Source organism: Anopheles funestus, chromosome 3RL (assembly GCF_943734845.2).
Source record: "Anopheles funestus chromosome 3RL, idAnoFuneDA-416_04, whole genome shotgun sequence".
Taxonomy (NCBI): Eukaryota; Metazoa; Arthropoda; class Insecta; order Diptera; family Culicidae; genus Anopheles; species Anopheles funestus.
The window spans coordinates 12,166,141-12,185,817 of NC_064599.1; the positions used below are offsets into that span (position 1 = coordinate 12,166,141).

At 44.2% G+C, this 19,677-nt stretch overlaps 1 protein-coding gene across 3 annotated transcripts in view; it reads left to right on the top strand.

The window, feature by feature from the left end:
- Positions 1–108: 108 nt before the first annotated feature.
- LOC125771467 (homeobox protein PKNOX1-like) overlaps positions 109–19,677 on the top strand; it is a 58,612-nt gene continuing 39,043 nt past the window's right edge. For 2 of the 3 annotated variants that reach the window (XM_049442117.1, XM_049442119.1), the window contains exons 1-3: positions 109–759; positions 5,105–5,891; positions 10,956–11,016. The gene's annotated coding sequence lies outside the window, so the exon portion shown is untranslated. Of the gene's footprint in view, positions 760–4,164; positions 4,819–5,104; positions 5,892–10,955; positions 11,017–19,677 lie in introns of those variants that run through there. The other variant, XM_049442118.1, reaches the window with a different exon arrangement.

A 19,677-nucleotide genomic window follows, 5' to 3' on the forward strand; every position in this document is an offset into this window, starting at 1 on the left:
CGTTGTTATTTCGTTTTAAGACGTGCTGCACGTTACCCCCGTTTGATGGGAAGAATCCGAATGAATGTTAGCGAGTTGTTTGAAATATTAATGCAATTCGAACTGCGGAACCGGTATCGAGTAATCTTTCAAGCTACAGCTATAAACAAGCGCGTATGCTACAGGGTGGCTAACCTGAAACGGAAAGTTAATATTTTGAATATTACATGCTTTATTCGTATTTTATTTTTATTGCCATTGAATTATTGAATTTTACTGAGCTAATAAATCATAAGGAAATTGAAAGAAAGTTTTCTTGAGGCCAACAGCATAATTTTACACGAAACAATGAATTTTAAGGCGAACCTTCCGAACCCACGTAGGGTTGCCAAACCCTGCATTAATCAAAATCAGTAGAAAAAAAAAATCATGTACAAGAGAGCAGCACGAAGCATATGCGTTTGTTTTGGTTGCACAAAGCAGGAGGCAAGTCGCGCGCGTGTCTTTCCTGTGCGGTTTCTTTCGCGTTCGGCAGTGCGTGTACCGAAATGTGTCTGTGATTGAATGCCATCCTATCGGAAATAGGTAATCCGTGTCGTAAAGTTCGGAAAAAACAACGCCGGGAAGGAAGAAAGCCGGTGAAAATCTGTCAAATCCACTTGTCGCGACACAAGCATTGTGCAGTCGGACAAGACGAAAGAAAATGGTACCTGTTTCGTTGAAAATGGCTACAAGTGCGTTTGACCGTGTGTGACAGAGATGGTGCGATAGAAAGAAAAGGTAGGTAAATAAACAAACACGCTATGTTTTCTTTTCCGCATTTAGAGTTCGTGCGTGCAAACACCAAGCTGTGAATGCGATTGATTAGAAGTGTTCTGGGCGGTTTAATTTTGATTCCACGCATTTTGATTCTAAAAAGAGTAAATTGAAGAACAAAACATGACAGAAAATGCCGTTCTTCTCAAATCATCTGTCGGAGTTGGGAGACTTATCACTATCATTTATCCGTGTTATCTTCCTGTGTTCAACTTCCTCCATCACCGGCATCCTGTTACATATCAAATTGATATGAAGTAACGGAATGTGTTTCCTTCGAACCCTACCAATTAACCGACAGGGGTCTTGTATCGGTAAATCCCGGTCCGATCTTTTTGGACCCATCCGATTTCGGTCGCCTATTTCGCGACCTGGTTGATTAATTTTAGGCGAATGAATTTAACCGTGTTATTAAGAGGACGTCGTTTTCCGCAGCCATCGGAGAAAAAGGTTACAAAATGGATTGATTTAGTTTTGAATGTACGCGAGATCATCATAGACACCGGTGATCGTTACCATGCGCACGTGGCTGGAATGATTAATTCAGCCATTCGCGTTTTACCAGCACCAATCCAATGTTTAAATGTAGTTACCGTAGAAACGATGGTAGAAACCGACAAGGGTACGATCGTGACTTTGGTATATTCTGTTTCGTTTGTCTTCAAGCGGTTCTTAACAGCAAAGAGTGTCCAGAGACTGCTTCAAGAGTTTCTTCATGCCAGACACAGCTACTTGGGATTGTGTTTCCAATGCTCTTCAGCTCTTCTAAAAGTGTGTTCTCGACGGCGAAAGTTTTTAAACGTGAAAGAGTTCTTAAAGATATAAAAAAAGTATAAGAGGTTTGATGAGTTTCGGTAAGGTTCTCTTAGCCATTCGCGGGACGACAAGACATCTTAACGGAAATGAGTCTCCCGCTGTGCGTTTTTGTCGATTTATTCTGGGTGGGCCGCCACTTGTGGATAGAGTTGTCCATGCAGCCCATTCGTCGAGATCGTCACTTCGGTCGATGGCTCTTGCAGCCAGTACAACGAGTTTCCGAATCTTCTGCCAGTAGAGATATTCGATGCGAACACGCCCGACTCCCGACGATAAGGGAGTCTCGATCAAGTGGAATATACCACCTTCCTCATTGCGATCATGTTTGAGTTGGATATCATTCAGTAAGCCATGACTTTCATGGTTAACAACAGAACGAGTTTCCTTCTACCCGCTTCTTCTCGCTTGATTGTGGGTGAATGTTTATTCAAATATTGATTAGCGTCAACGGCTCCCCGTGGAATAATTGGCTTCGTCTCATTAATCCACTAGCAGCGGTGTCATCTCGTCGGATTGCGGATTGTGATGTTTGCGGGCGTAAGGCTCAACGATACGCGTGGAAAAGTCGGTTAAGTACCAGCTGAAAACAAAAAAAAAAAAAGGATATCACCGTCTAAGAGGCAGTAAATAATAAATTTATTACCTCAGCGCTTTGCTGATAACATGTGTCGATGACTTCGCACTCCCATCACCAGAAGCGCAAAAGAAAAAATAGCATTCGTAACCCGTGAAAAGAGTACTGTCATCTTTCCATTTTTGCTCAGGTGGAATTCGAAATTTCATTCGACAGCTTTCGCTATTATCCCTTTAGAGACGTTAGGAAAAACGGCGCGGGGGGGCATGTTCGGAAAATCTTTCGTGTTCCCTCTAAACAGAACGGGGGGAAGGAATGGAAAAGAGGGTCAAGTAAAAGGAAGGCAAACACACGAAAAAAAAGGAATGGAACTCACTTCCATTCGCCAGGCTGAATAGTTAACGCGGCCCGAAATTGGAAATTAAATAATTCAACAGCTTATGACACGGTTTTCTCAAAACCGGTTCGTCGGAGTCAACGTCGTGACATTCATAGAATATTCCCGGGGACACTTCCTTTACTCCCGGTTTTTTGGGGGAGGTGGTTTTTTGTCGCGTCTCGTCTGTGAAGATTTTACGGCGTAACACCAATCCAATTTCACCGGAGAAAGGGTTTTTAGCGAAATTAACAAAACCATACCGGCCCCCCGGTGTCGGAACGGGTTTCAAGCGTCTGATGGTGTAATTTGAGGCATTGGTTGATGCCAAAAAAACAAGAATCCTTCAAAGACACGTCAGATTGATACTCACGCCATTGTGCTTGAAACGTCCCAGAAACTTCGCTTCTTCGTGCCTGGTGTGTGACAGAGGGAACTACCAAAAAAAAAAATGAAAATATCAGTTGTCATTAGAAATTCCACATCATTGGTCTCGCTCGGCTTGATAAATCTTAATTAAACGAATAGCACGATTGTGCTCCCGCGGCAGCTTCCCGGAGCTAATTTCTAGTGTTTCCACTTTTTCCGTGCTCCCACGTGGAAAGCGAGGAAAAAAGAACCGACCTTTAGCTAGAATGCATAATAGACAAGAAAGCAGCCGGCTGCACAGCAATGTGGGAATGCGGATGGGTTGTTAAAAAGCATCCTTCGAGAGATACCTAGCAAGGTCGACCGGGTGAGAGCGATGAAGGATGAAGTGTTTGAATTTTTGCTCCAGCTTAAATACTTGCACGTTAAGTAAGAATTTTCTCATGCTTGATTATATTTTATAGTATTAAAATAAAAAAGAATTAGCCTGTAAGTATGCAATTTACATGACAAAATGATACCAGTACGATATAATCATCACTTTTGTCGCATATTACAAAGATATCTTTTCTTTAGATAAAAAGAATTTCCATTGATTCTAAAGAAGTTGAATGTGGAAAATTTAGTTTAAACGTCTTCATTCTGCTGCTTTCGCCAACAAATTCCGTTGCGTATTTCCTTGCAGTTTTGGAATTTTCTTTGAATGTTGCTCCATCTGCACGTGTGTATGCGTTGACGCAAGATTGATGGATGAACGGTGGAAGGACGGACGGCGGAAGACGCAGCGGATCGTTCCGCTTAATGGGAAATCCATAAACAAACCGTCCGTTTTGCTCTCGCAACGCGGCACCGCACATTTGGCCATTTCTTTTCTCGGCTATATTTTTCTCTCCGAATGCTCCCAACATTTATTATCTTCTTCGTCGCACTTCCGAACGAAACGGATAACCAAACGAATAATGCTCGCCTCTGCCGGTGCTGTGTGTGTGTGTGAGTTTGAGTTGTGTGTGACGCAACTTGTCAATCTCCCCGGAAAGGAGCGAGAGAGCGAATAAGATTTGTGTACGCGTACATATGTATTTGCTCGGAGGGCGAGATTTGGAACGCTCTCGTTTTGCTCTCGCGAGATTTCCACCCGGCACGCATACACATAAATAATGGGTTGCAGGAAAAAAAAAACACCACCCCATCGTCATTCACACACATAGATCACACACACACAGCGCGAATGCGCGCGCTTCAGCGGTGGGTTCGGATTTTCCGATGCGCTCTCTAGTGCTGTCCCGTTCGCTCTCGCAGTGCTGCGAGCGTTTAGCGTTGCCAAGGAAAAGCGTCGAGGATACGGCGTCTCCATCGTGTGTCAACATGTCGTTCGTTATCTCCGGTTGCTGTTGTGTGTGGTTGGTGGTGAATGGGGCATTTTTTTCCCTTCAGGTTTTGAGAGATAGATAGAGAGAGAGAGAGAGAAAGAGCGAAAAAGGCACGTCTGCTCCCGTGCCAGATGGGACGAGCTCGTGGAGAGTGTTGTGTTTGGTCCGTCCGACGAATACCACGCTATCAGGCCGTGCCTCAACAACACAACATCACCAGCAGCAGCAGCAGCAAGAACAGCAGCACAATTCATCTCGCGCAACCGGGAACTTACTGCCTCTGTAGGTGGCAGGTGTCGAAGGCGAACAAAAGTGATGTCTGTGAAGCATTTTCTTCCGTGTGATTATCATCGACAAAATACGTATACGTTAATTCTACAATCGAAGTAACGCAAGCAAACTGTTTAAACACCGTATACGAGAGAAATTCTTGCATTTACGAGAACTTAGTATTGGTTCGGTTGAAAGTGTCCCATCTTCATCTTCACTATCGTGTTCCAATCTCTTCCATCGCTAAGGTGAGTTAGTGTGAAGGATTTCTTCGCATTCGGACCTTGCTGCTGATTGTGTTTGTGTCAACAATCACCATCCGTCACCATTTGCGGAACGAACTCCATTAAAATCATTTCCAAAATTCCCACACGGTTCTTTAATTAACCTTGTCATCATTGACGGCAGCTTTAGTTTGTTTACCTTTAGCACGCTCCTTTCTGTCACTTGCGTACACTCCGGGGCACGCCATTCAAAATATCCTTGAATTTATGACTGATTACTTCGTTCTCTTCCTCCATCATCTCATTCCAGACGACACAATACGCTCAAACGCCTCGAGGAGTGGCCAGAGGGCAATTACGCTTGACGGTGGTCGGAACACGGCGACTAGTTCTGCTACACCTTCTACCAGCCTGCTATTACTTCCGGCAGCGATTGATCACCACTGATAAGCGCCACCGAAAAGCACCCTTAACGCCGAATCCTGTCCCTCGGTGTGTGTGCGTTAAAGCTGACCGGGAAAAAAGCACCTCCGAAAGAGAGCGTATTTGTAGTGGTGCGCTATCCACTACAAAAAAAAAACGGACGCGTCCGAGAGCATCTAAAAAAACAGCAGTAGCAAACAAAAAAAGGAGCAGATAACCGTAATCCGACGTTTTTGACGTTATTCCGTGTTTTTTTGTTTACGTATTGTTTGACCCGAGCCGCCGATTTTGACAGCTTTCGGGAGAACGGATATATACAAACAAGCGCGTGGACTTACTACGATGGATAATAATGATGCGGCGTGTGTTGTACGCACGTAGTTAGTAAACAGTGTGTGCTGCTGTTTCGCGTTGCAAGGTGCTTCGTTTTCTTGTGAAAATAAAGTTTTACATAAAATGCACCAAAGCATCGCAGTATCAAAAATTTCTCAGTGCGTGAAAGTGTAATTGTGGTGTAAGCAATTCGTATGCTCGTTTATATTGTCTTTCCGTGCCGGCGGGTGGTCCAAATCCAAGTGAACATGTGTTGAGTTTGGGAGTTGTGGTTGGCTGCCAAAACAAAAAAGGAACCGTGACGAGAGAGAACAAAAACCCCTTCTACAGTGCGTGTCCAAGTAAGTGTTATTTGCTATGCCATATTTGTGCTTCATTATTTGCTACTAATTGAATTTTTGTTATCAATTAAAAGAAAGGACTATAAGTACAGTACAAGCAAAAAAAAAAACGTTGGGGAGGCTTTGCCTGAATCGTTAACGCTTTCTATTTCGATTTGGAGAGCGGCACACGAAAAAACAAAAAGCTCAATTTTTGGTGATAATTTTTGCCGGCCTTTCATATGCGATTTCGTCGTTACACTCGCACACAAACCATATGACCGTTCAGCGCCACATGTTTCACATTATCGCATCGTGCGCTAGTATTTCCCATCATCGAACATCACGCCCCGTGTTGGTTTGTTTTTGGTCATTTCTCATCCGCCGAAAGCGAAGAAGTACGTCCGGCTGGAGTGGAAGGTGCGCAGTTCAGCGTGGAATTATTTATAACAAAACCTCCCTCCACTGGTACGCTTTAAATGAAAGCCGATCTTTAAGAATCGCACACGTAGGAGCAGGTTTTCTTCTTTTCTAGACGATCCACATTCTCTTCTCGCTTTCCCCTCACTCCCACCTCACCCCCAAAAAGGTCTCCCTTTCGGGAATCGAAAAAAGGGGTTAATTCTAAAATTGTGTTGATGCCGATGGCAAACGGGTCCCGGGGCATATCCATTCGCAACTCGTCGTCGTCGTCGTCGTCGCCATCGCCGTCAACGTTCGTTAGCAAAGCCAATCATCATTTTCGTCCAGCGATTTGCTGACGTGACGCTTCCGGGGACCTTCGTTCGTTCGAGGTTTGGTTGTTGAATTTTCACCACGCAGTACGGATGTAGGTGGGAGAGGGAAGAGAAAAGTTTTACCTTCTACCCCCGCCCACCAAAAAACCTGACGCTGACTAACGTTGTTTCGCCGGTATTTTCCTGAACAGCGCAAATGGAAAAGCCAGGAACCACGATAGAAGAGGAGGTGCCAGATAAGAGGTCGGGTAAAATGGTTGCAGCAGTGCGCGCGGACTATCCCCAAAGGGACGCACACAGTTTGATGACAGTTTGTCGGAATCGTTTGTCTCAATGGCCACCTCGACGCCTCCGAAGTTGTTCGGTAAATGATTTTTTTGCTGTTTGTGTTTCGTTGTGTTCTGCTCTGCCAGTTCCAGATGGATATTGGTGGTGGTTGTGTCCCACGGTAAATTTCGATAGGAAAGTTAATGCGACTTTAGAACCGAGACAAACTCTCCTCGGCAATATCGTGCGAGATCTCTCGGAGGAATGTCCCCCCGCGCGGAGCACGGGAATGCAGAAAAGTTTCAACACGTTTAATGTGGCCCGAAAAAGAAGGGCAATGTTTGGAAAATGGCGTTTACTCGCTTGCAAAAACACACGCACAGAATATCGGTAAAGTTTGACATGACACCAATGTTATGTCCACTTTTGGGGATCTTCAAAAAAAGTCTTGGATCAGTGTGAAAAATTCCCATTCAACTTCTCGTCTGCCATGAATGGTTTATTGCGTGAATCCATTTGTCTTTCTTGTGGTCGTTTTTTTTCTGCTTCCTCTACGTCCTCATAGTGTAGCGTAAAACGAAATTCCAAGAAATACGCACGGGAAGTCTTTAAGATCTTCAAGAACCATTTCCCTATGCCTTATACTCGCCTTTCCGTCTCGTACTATATGGCTCGACGGGTGTTTGATTTAATGAAAAAGGGACTCCCTCCGTCCGTCCGTGATGAAGTTCGACGGTTTCTGTGGAGGCGTCGACGTATTCCAGACGGCGTTTTGTGCGACGTGGAAAGGTACGTGGTCGGGTGGTACTTGTTGCCTTTCCCGCAGGCCATCAACTGCCAGACATTGCGTCGTGGCCTGGTCAGACGAAGGTCGACTGCTCCCGCAAGATAATAAATCTTCCTGGGAAAACCTCAACCTTTTCCCATTGCCCTCCCCCCCGTCGCTTACGCTTACCTTTTTCGATGCTTTTACTTTGATTTGTATCTGAGGGTTTGGTGCACGAGACAGTAAGGAAAACGTTGTGGTAGGCCTAGTCACTGGGAAGGTGTATAAACAGCAACAAACCAATTCCAAGGATCTCTCGTGCGTGGAGGGGCTTTTAAAAACAACGACACGGTCTTGCTTCGGTGGAGAGATGTACATCATCATCATCGTCGTGTTCCTCATCTGGCGCATCAGTTCCCGGTAGATGGCGGCAGATTCGTTTGATGCTGAATGCAGCACCAACTTTGGGAGGTCCGCACCAAGAGTTCTCGCGAAACTGCTACACTTCTGCCCGGGTACGTGGTACATCATTAGGAAGAGAGTTGTTTGGGGCTTTATTGCTGTGACAATGTGCACATCACAGCATGCACTGCAACTTCAAACCGACGGTGGACGTGTGATGATGGCGATGAGTCGCGATACACATTCGTTACGGTCCATATTCAACGAAATCAATCAAAATGTTTCAGTTCGCTAGCACACGCTAAACACTGTCTGGGACGGTTCAAAAGGCCGTCGTGGTTTTAACTACCGATTGGCCGAGTGCCGGGTTTAACGAAGGGAGTCAAAGATTCGGCACATCGTTTTCTCCTGTTAAGTTTTCATGTTTTTTTGTTGTTGTTGATGCGTGGTGTAATTATGCATTTCTCTCTCTCTCTCTCTTTCTCTCTTGCACGATTTTGACTTTTTCCACAGTGTCCCAATGTTTTTCTTCGCTAATTCGTAACCACACACATCTATCACTTTACTAACATTAGCCCAAGGTGCATGGCCCAATCATTGCGCCTGAAAGGTAGGCAGCGCGCATTACATTGAGGGATAAATTAGTTGACCGTTCGGACCGAGTTTCCGCTGTTTTATGTGCCCCGTGGCTTTCTGTCGTTTTGCGTTCTGCGTCAGTAAAGTATCGGTGTGGACGTACGTTTGTGCTGTCGACCATCGAGGACGAGCTAGCAAATGGAGGACTTTTGTAGTTCGCTTGCAGTAGATGTAAATTAGGTCTACTTTATTCCTCTCCGATATATGTACACTAGCATTGCCTGGGTTTTTGGCCATGTACACCGCTCCCAATCGCTTTATTTTCGGTGATTGTTGCAGGTTGTAAATTAGGGCTAAGGGTTCGGGGTCCCTAAGATAACGTACGTAAAAGCGTGCTGAAGGGTCCAGTCAGGTTGTCTGCACCGAACCACGGCACGGCTGGGAAGGGTGATGATAGCGAATGACACATCCTGCGACGCCGTGCGAACAGGCGCCGTTGTCGTCATGGCACGTGGGTTTTCGCGTTTCGATTTCACAACAGAAGTGACGTTGTGCATTTTGATTCTCGTCTCGTTTCGTGGGTTCGAACTGTGTTGATAAGCGACTGTGCAATTTTCACGTTTATCTGCGAGAGGTTTTCGGTGTCCTCGTAATGGAACATCCGATGCGCGATAGAATGGTTGAAGGTTTGGTCTATGCTTTTGCGGCACGAATAATAAGGGGGGGGGTAACGTTCTAATCTGCCTTATACATTTGGCCATTGTTCTGAGTTTTTGGACGGGTTTTAGGTAAGAATTGAACCCGTTCAAGATTGAATTACTGTGGATGTAAGAAATTCTTTATTGATTTGTATCCGAATGGACATTATTTAATTTATATAATTGAGTTCTTTTCTTCAATTCTTCATTTCTCATCGTCTGCTGCAGAAAGCGAAGGTAAAGAATAATCGTAAATTCTCATACACCATAAAAAAACAGAAGAAACTAAAGTCGTATTGTCCGTACTCTACAAAACTTTTGACAAACTCAACTATGACCCTTTCATGTAGCACACAGTTCGCACAGTTGAATGAAAAGACCCGATCGGAAAGCATGTCTGATTGCATCGGTTTGTGAATTGAGGTTTTGTGTTGAGGATGGGCGAAAAAATCGCTTTCCCAGTTTGCCGAACGAGGAGTTGCCACTGCAGGCCGGATGTCGATTCTGGAGCTTTTTAATTTTTCCACCCATCAATGTCTCTCTACCGTTTTCGTAGTGTTCGTCTACAATCTCCGTAGAATGGGAGGATGTTCTGGATGGATTGTGCACGATGGACGAAGCAAAAGATGAAGCGTTTCCTCGCGTTTTCTGTGTCCTGTGTCGCTGTCGTTTGTGTGTGTGTGTGTGTTTGAATGTGTTGCAGTTTCGATCGATTTCGAGACGGGAATCCGTCCGACACAAGGTTCCGATTCGCCTCGGAACCTGATCAGTAGTCTGTCCGTTCGGTTCCGCTCCTGATTGACAATCATCGGTAAACAATGATCGCCGTGTTCTCGCTTCTTCTCCAAAACGATGAAGCATTTTGCTTCTCCTCCCCATTCACGGCCAAAAGCGCCAAAAACTCCTTCGTGGCAAAGGGGCTAACGTCAGCGCGAACGTTTTGTGATGTGGATAGGACGAAGATGAAAGATCTGTGTGAACAGATTTCCGTGCAATTTTGCTTTCTTGAGCTCATGTTTGCTACACACACACTTGTATGGCCAGGATGGACAGTATTTGAGTGCACACATTTTTCAGACTCAGCATTCATCTTCCTATCTGTCCCGGGCCTCATTCTTTCCCTTGTTCCGCGTGTGTAATAAATAGTCAATGCTGGCTGGATTGTTTTTCTTTTCTTCTTGTACGTATATTGATTTGTTCATCTCTTCCTAACAGGTCCACTCCTTTTTCGAATTCGATGTTAAACCTTTGGCCCTTTCGGCTGGACTCGTCATGTCATGTCAAGCAAACACCAAGCGTGGGTGTGATTTAGTTGCAGTTCGGACATCCTTTTGTCTCCGTATATCCTGCCGTAGTACGGTGCTAAAACTAACAGATGAGACTTTATTCATTTCTGGGGAGTTTTTTTCCTCCTTCGATGTCAGATCGGCCCTTTTTTCCGCTTTCCTTATTGGAAATGCTTATTTGGCGAAAATTATCCAATATTATATGTTCGTTGTTGTACCGTTGTTGGAGAATTCAATATTCGAATTGCTTTCTTTGATTTAGCACATCCAGAAAATGTTCCTTTTTTTACTCGTAAGCAATGAGTTCATTACAATTAAGATGATTTATTAAGCAAATATTACTTTCCTTACAGATGTTCAAATGTCCTGTGCTCCTGCTGTTCTTATGCATGAATTGTTGCTCCTACGTTTGAGGTAAGTTACAATATATTACTCAAGATAGTTATATTGGATCTAGTGAATACAGGTCATATTTTATAAGTAAACAAACTAGGATAAAATCAACATATTACCAAAGGCAAACTTATCAGCCAATATCAGCAAAAGAATTCTTATTGAGCTATGATTGACCTGGTAAATGCTGTCTTCATCTTCTTGGGATCAAATATCACCTCCCTCCCGAAGATCTCCATTCCTTCTTTAAGTGGGACGAATAATGATGTCATTCTTATGCATAAGATTAGATTCATTGCCTGTTCTCTTTCGGCATCGGAATGAAATCGGGTTGGAAAAAGATTTTGCGAGGCTTTAGTAAGGGTATTGCGACGAATATTTCGTTTCCCTTTTTTTGAGTGTTGATCCATCGTCAAGAATGTACCAAATGTGTTAGCATTATCTGTAAAAGCGATGCTTGCTTCTTGCGACGTCAGATTCCTGAGGGCGAGGTAAACGAAGAATACCGTAATCAAATTAGTATCGAAGATAGTAACTTTTTCCACATAAGGAGACGGAACGTTTCAAGTTAAATATTCCAACATTCTTAAAAGAAGAAAACAGCGCGTGTACAAAAGATATAGCTTGTTTCAGCTTTTTTTTCCCCCCTGTACGCAAAAGACATTTATTGTGCTTCGGAGTGTAGTGTATACTGGAGGAGGTAAATTTAATCGACATGGCTGCTCATCTTTGCTATACCTTCATTTGCCGGCTTTGCTATCCGTTTGGTGTAGAATGTTGTCCTCAAAGTCTTCGTTCCTCGAGCTGCATTGCACACGGAGATGTAAGGGAAACAACATTTTAATTTAATATGTGAACACGCCACATCTATGGGTGGATATTTTTCGGCAGCAGCAAATCCTCCAGCACTAGAAAAATGGTACAAAGTTTGTGGGGGATGCGCCAACAAAAAAAAGAAATTACGGAGAAAAGAGAACGCTGGCACTGATGGGAAGTCAAGATAAAAATCTGATTAAATTTAAACAATTGCCTGGTGGCAGCTGGTTTCGTTGAAGTTGGTTCCAAAACCTCGGCAAAACAAGCGGAAATAAGGTGGGCTTAGTAATGGAAAGCCTCGCAGTAGTTGGATATTGTTAGTGGATCATTATATGTGGGCCTGTTGTCATCGTTTTCCTTTTATCATGTCTTCGAATGCGTTCTATTTAATATTTTAAACGAAAGTGTAAAAAGCTTCTTTACGCAATATTTGAACGTTATATTGTGATTAGTCAGGTAGAATTTGATGAAACGCTACTGAGAAATTAAAAGTATATTGCTTTAATTTAGATAGGGTTTATAGAGTTTACCAATATTTATTTTTATTTCCTTTATCCACCTTGGGAAAATTGTCGGAAGAACTCGATGTATCCCGATTTAAGTCTCAATTTACTTCGGAGCACTCGGTACAACTAGAATCGTATCAGTTTAGGGCGAGAATTGCTCACCCTTCGAGGCGTAAAATGATGCGCGTAAATACATTCGACACGCAAATGGAGACGCGCAGCAAACACAACACGTGCGGTTGCAGTTTGTATCTGTTTGGCATTTTAACCGCGACTCGCTACAACAGTTTCCCTCCTGTGTCTGTATCAATCTTGTGTTTCTTCTACGGTGCTTTACGTTTGAGTATTGGCAAAAGGCGACGTACCAGGAAGCAATCGCGAACGATATTGTCTTCTCCTTGTGACGATGTTTGACGAGCGACGTGGCAAAGTGGCAGCTGGGAACTCGTAAGGAGAGGATGCCGATGCGAATATTCTAATAGCGAACTTGCGGTGGTTCGATGGAACTGAAACACCTTTGTTGGGAAGTGTATCGAACAAGAACGCGCACAGAGCAAGAGCATAGCTGTTGGAATGGTTGAGAGTGGTCGTAGCTGATTTTGCTGGTATCGTTCTTGGCTTCGCTTGTCATGTTGCTTCGCCTAATGTGCCCTCCTTGCGCTTGGGTAGGTTGCCTCGAGGGAAATTAATCATCATCATCATCATCATCGTCGGTGGGATCGACGTCTTGAGCTGCTGGTCTAGATGTTGTCCTTTTCGACATGCCAAGATATAGAAGCCAACGGTTACCTTCCCATTATCCTGTTGGCTGCGAAGTTTTGTGGCCGCCTGCTGCTTGGTAGTGCAATGCTGCAGCATCAACGAGACCGGAGAGACCTCCGGTTTTGCGTGCTCTCTGGTCCGCACTGATCCGGATTCCTGGCAAGCGATGATGTCAATGATCGGTTTATGGCGTACGCGAATTGCGCCATAACAATTCCCCAGACACGTGAACGAGCAAACGGGACGTACTCCCGATGAATTGAGGAATGAATTGCATGATCTCTGGGAAGTTGCTCCTGTACCGTGCCACTCTTTAGCAGATTAGCAGTGGAAAAGAAATTAGTGAGGAATTCTGAACAGAACAGTATACTCACCTTAAAATATGCGTCCGCATAAGCCGCTTGGTACCGGGTTCCTCATATTTAAGAACTCCCATTATCCTGCTTTATTACAAAATGCGCCATATTTAAACGTTCAAATCATCCCTCATCTTGGCAAAGCACCGTTTTTGGAAAAGTACCAAAGATGTTTTATATAAAACTCGCGTTTATAGCGATGAGATCGAGACATTCTTTCACATAGCATAGCAGCCACACAGTGTGCTAACCATATGTGTCCAAACCCCCTCTGCAAGAGGATTAGAACGCGGCAAGTAATTTAAAAATGAATTTATGAATGTCTCCGAGAGATGATGTCTTGCGCCACGTGTGAAAAGAATTTGTTAATCTGCTACTTTCTGGGCAAGATTCGGGAGGGTTACCGAAGGAAACTTCATTTCCTGAGCCGCATCCTGGCATTCAGGCTGAATGTCTGCTTTCGGTCTTTTAGCGTTACGGATTCGAACAAGAGGACCTTCCAGAAGTACACCGTAGTTCGTCCCTGGCGATGAAAATAATCCTTCCGCATTTCAGCTCATGTGTTAAATGATGTCAATTTCTCCCGTCCTCTGTTAGACCTGCCCTTGGTCTCGAGTGCATTCTAATCGAATCAGCCCCTTTTGCTGTTGCGAGTGTTTTGGCAGTGCTCAGGAAGTTTGAATTATCCTTGTAGGGGACGGCCATCCGCAAGCGTCCGCCACGTGTGCTGCGTGTTTCTGTGTTGTGAGGTTATGAAAAAGAGGAAGATTTTCATTTCGCTTATTATCTGGCGTAATCGAGAGGCGAAGCCGAAACTCGACGACAGATAGATAGAATTTACGTATCTCGTTTCGGTTTTTTTTCCCAGAGAATGGGATGTAGGAACGCTTCCAGGGTATGAAAGCGATGCCTTCGGAAGGGTGACTCTCTTGTAGAAAATTGACTTTTCGTCGCCTTCGAAATGTTCTTTTCTTGTTCTCAACCCCCCCTGTTTTCTGGCAGGTCTTTCAACACGAGTGGGTTAAATGTGTACGTTCTGATGAGGGAAAAGACCTAAAACTTCATCCCTTTTTTTACGTTACGGTGAACTCCTTGAGTTTCGGCCAAAAACCACATAAACGAACCGCTCGCACTTGGTTCGACTTTTTGATTTGGAATGCGTTTATACTGTTGGCACTTTTTTTTTCTTCTCTCGCCCTTCCCGTAGGGTATTTGTTTATGATGCTCGGTGTAGTACTACTAGCGTTTCACTTCCATTCTTGATGGGTTTCCACTCCGCTGTCCCGTTAGAGGCGATTACACGAAGGGCGCAAAATTGGGATCAATTCTGGCGCTATTGAATGCACCCTTTTAGAGACTTGACAGGGCAAATACAAGGCAGCAGCGAACGTTATCAGGTGCTTCCATTTTTGCCCTTCATCGATAAAGCTGTTTCGCTGGGGAACTGGAATAGACGACGAAGATACAGAGCAGGCAAGCAAAGCTACACCATTCCATTGGTCTGATTTTTGTGTCAAGTGCGTGCAAGGTTCTAGGAATGTCCCGCAGGGAATTCTGTTTTACAGTTCGAAAGAGAGTCGTGAAGAATTCGCTCACCAGCGCACGAATGCAAACTTCTCGTGGCGCGGAAGATAAGAAGATTCCAGCGTGGAGTTGTTTGGTTGGCGGATCGGTCGGAAGTCGATGAGATAATATCGCGGGTATCGAACCGGGGATGCAGTGAGGGACCGATTCGGGCTCACTCCCATCATCATTAGACGTTTAAGAGGCGGCCACGTGTATGTGTGCCATAACATGCCTATGCAAACAACCAAAAAAAGAGCGACAATCTTGATGAGGGTGGTTAACCTTGTAAAAGGAAATTGGGGAAAAGATGTCTCAAAATTTTTCCTTTTTTTCCTCAGCGTTCGTTTCCTTCTTCTTGTTGTAGTAGTCTATCCTCAACGAACGAAAGAAGATTGAGATCGTGTAGATGAGATCCTCCCAAAAAAGGATGTCAGCATTTACGGTGGAAACGGGTTAGAGGAGGCTATTTACAGATCAAGCGTGTGACATTTATTATCCTTCTTATCGGGCTTGCGAACGCTCGGAGCAGCAATACCTCGTATATGAGATGGTTTTCTTCGTCTTTTGTCCACTACAAGGCACTACGGCGTCTACTTGTATCAACACGACGGACGACAATGGTAGGGAAGTGCGCTAAATTATTCAGTTATTGTTTGTTGATTGAATTTTAACGTCACCCATCGTCCGTTAGATGACCAGGACCTGGTGTTGTGTAGGACGGTATCGAAACACATAAAACAGTACGACAAAACGAGGGACCAGATTGCCTTCAGCCGGATCTCGGGTAGTTTATATTTCAATTTCAAATTTGGAATAACCATGCCTAACAAATTAATAACGAAACGGGAACACGGGAGTGATGGATTTGTAATTGATTGAAGTGCTTCGTTAGGGAACAAAAAACCTTTTTTTGTTATCACTCATGCGGGGATTCTGCTTCCTTTTTGGAGATAAATTTCATCAACATTAAACTGTGTCACGTATGTGTGAAAATTTCATTACCGTGCTGTTAGCTAATAGGTAGCCTACATTCAGATCGTTTAGGTTGAGTAATGTGTCAATCGTTTAGTGGACGTTTTTTTCCACCCGCCGGGCACAGGTGTGTAACATGGGTAAGTGGATGACAAATTGAAAGTAGATGAAAATCAATTGGTTTGTTTTTGCTGTTAGCCTGGAAACAATGTTGAATACTAAACATTGAAGTTCCCAGGTGAGAAGTGAGTGGAACACAGCTTCGGCTCACTGTTATAAATCGGAACTTCTTTGGTTATTTGTGCGAGGTCATGACGATACTCGCCGTACGTGGACCGCCGACCTCGCTAAATGGTAGGTCATAAATTTGATCCGCACCGCACCGTACTCGCTCGAGCAGGAGCAGCCCTGTTTTGCAGGGACGTTGCATATGACGGTCTTGCCAGTGACCGGATACTAACGCAGCCGGACTGCAGGCTGTGTGTTGTGCTGTGCTTGAACATTTGCAAAACGTGTTGAAAACAACACCAAAACATCAATCAATCGGTGGTCCGTTGAAGAAGCCCAAGGCCCCGGTTTAGGTATCAGTTTAACCACGGGAAGTGATTGCAAACATGGCGACAGGTCAAAGGTTATGTTTGCACAGCTGCAAACGTTCTCACTGCACTCGTACCAGGTCCGTTCGAGTATCGTTTTTAATCGGGTGTCACCGTTCAACCGTTCCTTCCGAGGGCGAAAACGGGAAGTATCGGAGTCGTTTTTGCATCTGCCGAGTGTGGATGTGTGGCGCACTATAAAGGATGAGTATTTATTTGATGGGTGTTTGCGATGAGTCGCGTCGTTCGAGGTGGTCAGTCGCCGGGATTCAGAAACTTGAATCCATTGCTGTTTCTGCTCAAATATCACCAGCGAAATTTATCTACCTTAGGTATGTTCCATCTATCAACGAACTGCGGAAGCGGATGCAGCACAGTTTTGTCATCAGACTCCAAGAGTGGGTGCAGCAGGTTCTGTCACATCACAAGCACCCCGGACATACGATCGGTTTATCGTCTATGACATGAGCGCACGATAAAGGGGTCAAGTAATCCATCAATGCAAAGCCAGAATGGCTTTGGAGCAGGATCTCATTTGCCCAAGGGTTTCGGTAAATTAAACTCAGTTTGTTTAGTTATTTGGTTGAGGAACAATTCACTATTGGGTTGGAATTTGGTGCGACTGAATTTTGGGAAATTCATTCGCACTTGCTTTCGTGGGTGATAGTCCTATTGTACATATGTTTAACTTACAGTAAAATCTTTCATACTATTTATCTATTCAACTCCAATCATTCTTTTTTACTTTAGCAGTACCAAATAACCAACAACTCATCAAAAGCGAGAAATCCTCTTGATTCTCTTTGATGGTTTCATCTACTGAGCTGATGCTCATGTAAGCTCTAGCAGAGCAAAAAGAATGTCCGAACGGTTTGGCAAACGATGAAAAACGAGATCTTTTCAAAGCGCCACCAGTGTGCTAGGAAAATGGTATTCCCTTCAACATGGTGACGCCTCTGGTGAGCCCGAAGCAGGAAGACCCGCGGGAACGGAAATGGACATTGGATCAGCGACACGTTAGTCGGCGTTTCCGGTGCGATTGGAAGCGCCGGGAGACGTATTGGACGTGTGTACTGTCTTTGACATCCGTGTGTCTATGTGTGCTCCTCCTTTGAACAGTGTCATTAACATCGAATAGCAGATAAGATACGTGTTAGTTTCGCTTCGTGACGACCATATACACCGCACACATGGTAAGGTTTTCTGTAGGACTTCCCTGGGTTGGCACCGTGGTCCTGGCGAAACGTGTACTCTCACAAGGATCTCACTGTATGGGATGGATAGCTATCCATAGCTTTTTTGGGGGAAAAACTTTCGGAGTAGCGAGTGAAACACACACACACACACCCGCATACACATGCACGATTCCCAATTTAATCGCTAATCCTACCCTCTTATGTTGGATGGTTTTGTTTCTTCGCTTTTTATTCGAAATGGACCAGAGAGACACACACACGTCCGTCATTACATTAGACGTCATCCAATCAGTGTGGTTCGAAGCGAATGTTGAGTTGGAAAATTGTGTCTTAAAGGCGTGAATTGAAACCATGATTATCTAGCCGGATCTTCCACGTCTTGCCAACTGTTTCTAACCTCCACAACGGGTATCTCATGCAACACTCTGTTTTTCCAGTTTCCAAGAGAAATGTCACACGGGGTGTCTAGTAAGTTGAACCGAATTGATCCATCTTTCTCACTCTTTCGTGTGTAACTTTGTCAACTTTCCGTTCTTTGGAACTCGAAAGCGGAAAAAGCTGTGCCCTGCTGTTGGCCCTGAAAACTGAGATGCTGGTCATGAGGACACCTGATAGTTGGGACGTCACTTTCCGACACAAGTTTTCGTGTGACCGTGTCGGAAGTTGGCTGAAGGAAAATGTTGGATAAAATGGATCACTGCGTTTGGTTCCAAAAATTGCACTTTTTGGCAGATTGAAATATTTTGAAAAACTAGAAACTTGAACGACTTGAATTGGTTCTATGCCCGCGTGGACAGTTATGAGTTATTTTTATTCATCTCCTTTTGGATAAAGCATTCATTTTTCCTCAAAGTACAATTACTTTATTATTGTTTCAAATGTCCGTTGAAGTCGGTACAATCATTTACATTATTAAAGAAACGAATTTCTTTCTGTAAAGGTTGCTCTATATATTGCGTCATAGTGTCTAATTGAATCAATAAACGAAACTAAACGACAACACAGTTCTCTTATTTAAATTAATAGATCAGCATAGTGGGATTGAAATGGGATTAATTAGAGAACCTAATCAGGCAACATAACGTTTGCCAAAAAGAAAATCTTACAAATTCCAACTAAATTTAAACCCAAAATCCAGTAATTGATTCTTCTCCACCCTGGACACGCATCCACCTCTGTAGCATATATCTTCAAGCTCTCAAGCACATTGGATAAGAATCGATTAGTTTCTCGACGCGTATACATCCAAAAGCTTGAGTACGTCGTAGTCTTGGACCACCAGCAACAGTCTCCTACTACACAATGCTACAGCAGAACAGAAGGCGTTCGGTCCTAAATTAAACAAAAATTTAAATTAGCTCAGAAAAGTGTCCCGACACTGCTGAAGAATTTTTCACCGGGGGCCTGTGTTGTTTTGTTTTCCACCCTGCGGCAAACCGAAAGCCTTCTGTCTGTTATAGCATTCGTGGCGCACTATTGCAAAACGGAATGGGGTAACGAGAAAACGGTCCTTGATGTTCGCCTTCAGCTCGTGCAGGATTTTCCGTCTAGCAACGGTGGAGTGATTCTCATTCTTTCTCCCCACTTTGGTGGAGGATTTCATTTCGACACTTGAAACAGTGACACCACGTCTCCCTGCCTTAGGAAGGGATGCCTCGCACCGGTGGACCATATTTTTTTGCTCCACACTCTTCCACACTGTGTGTATCCTTTTCGGTGTGATGGCTCGCTCGGTTGAATGGGAACTTCTGTCTGTGTGCTCATTTCCATCACCGATCACGATGAGGAGTGTGTGCGAACGGAGAACGGTGGAAGGACAAAATGAGACGTCGTGCGCCATAGTGCAGAATAGGGCAGGGGGTTCGGTCTTTGGTGGATGCTGGATAGAAGAAGTAGTGGCAGTAGTGGCAAA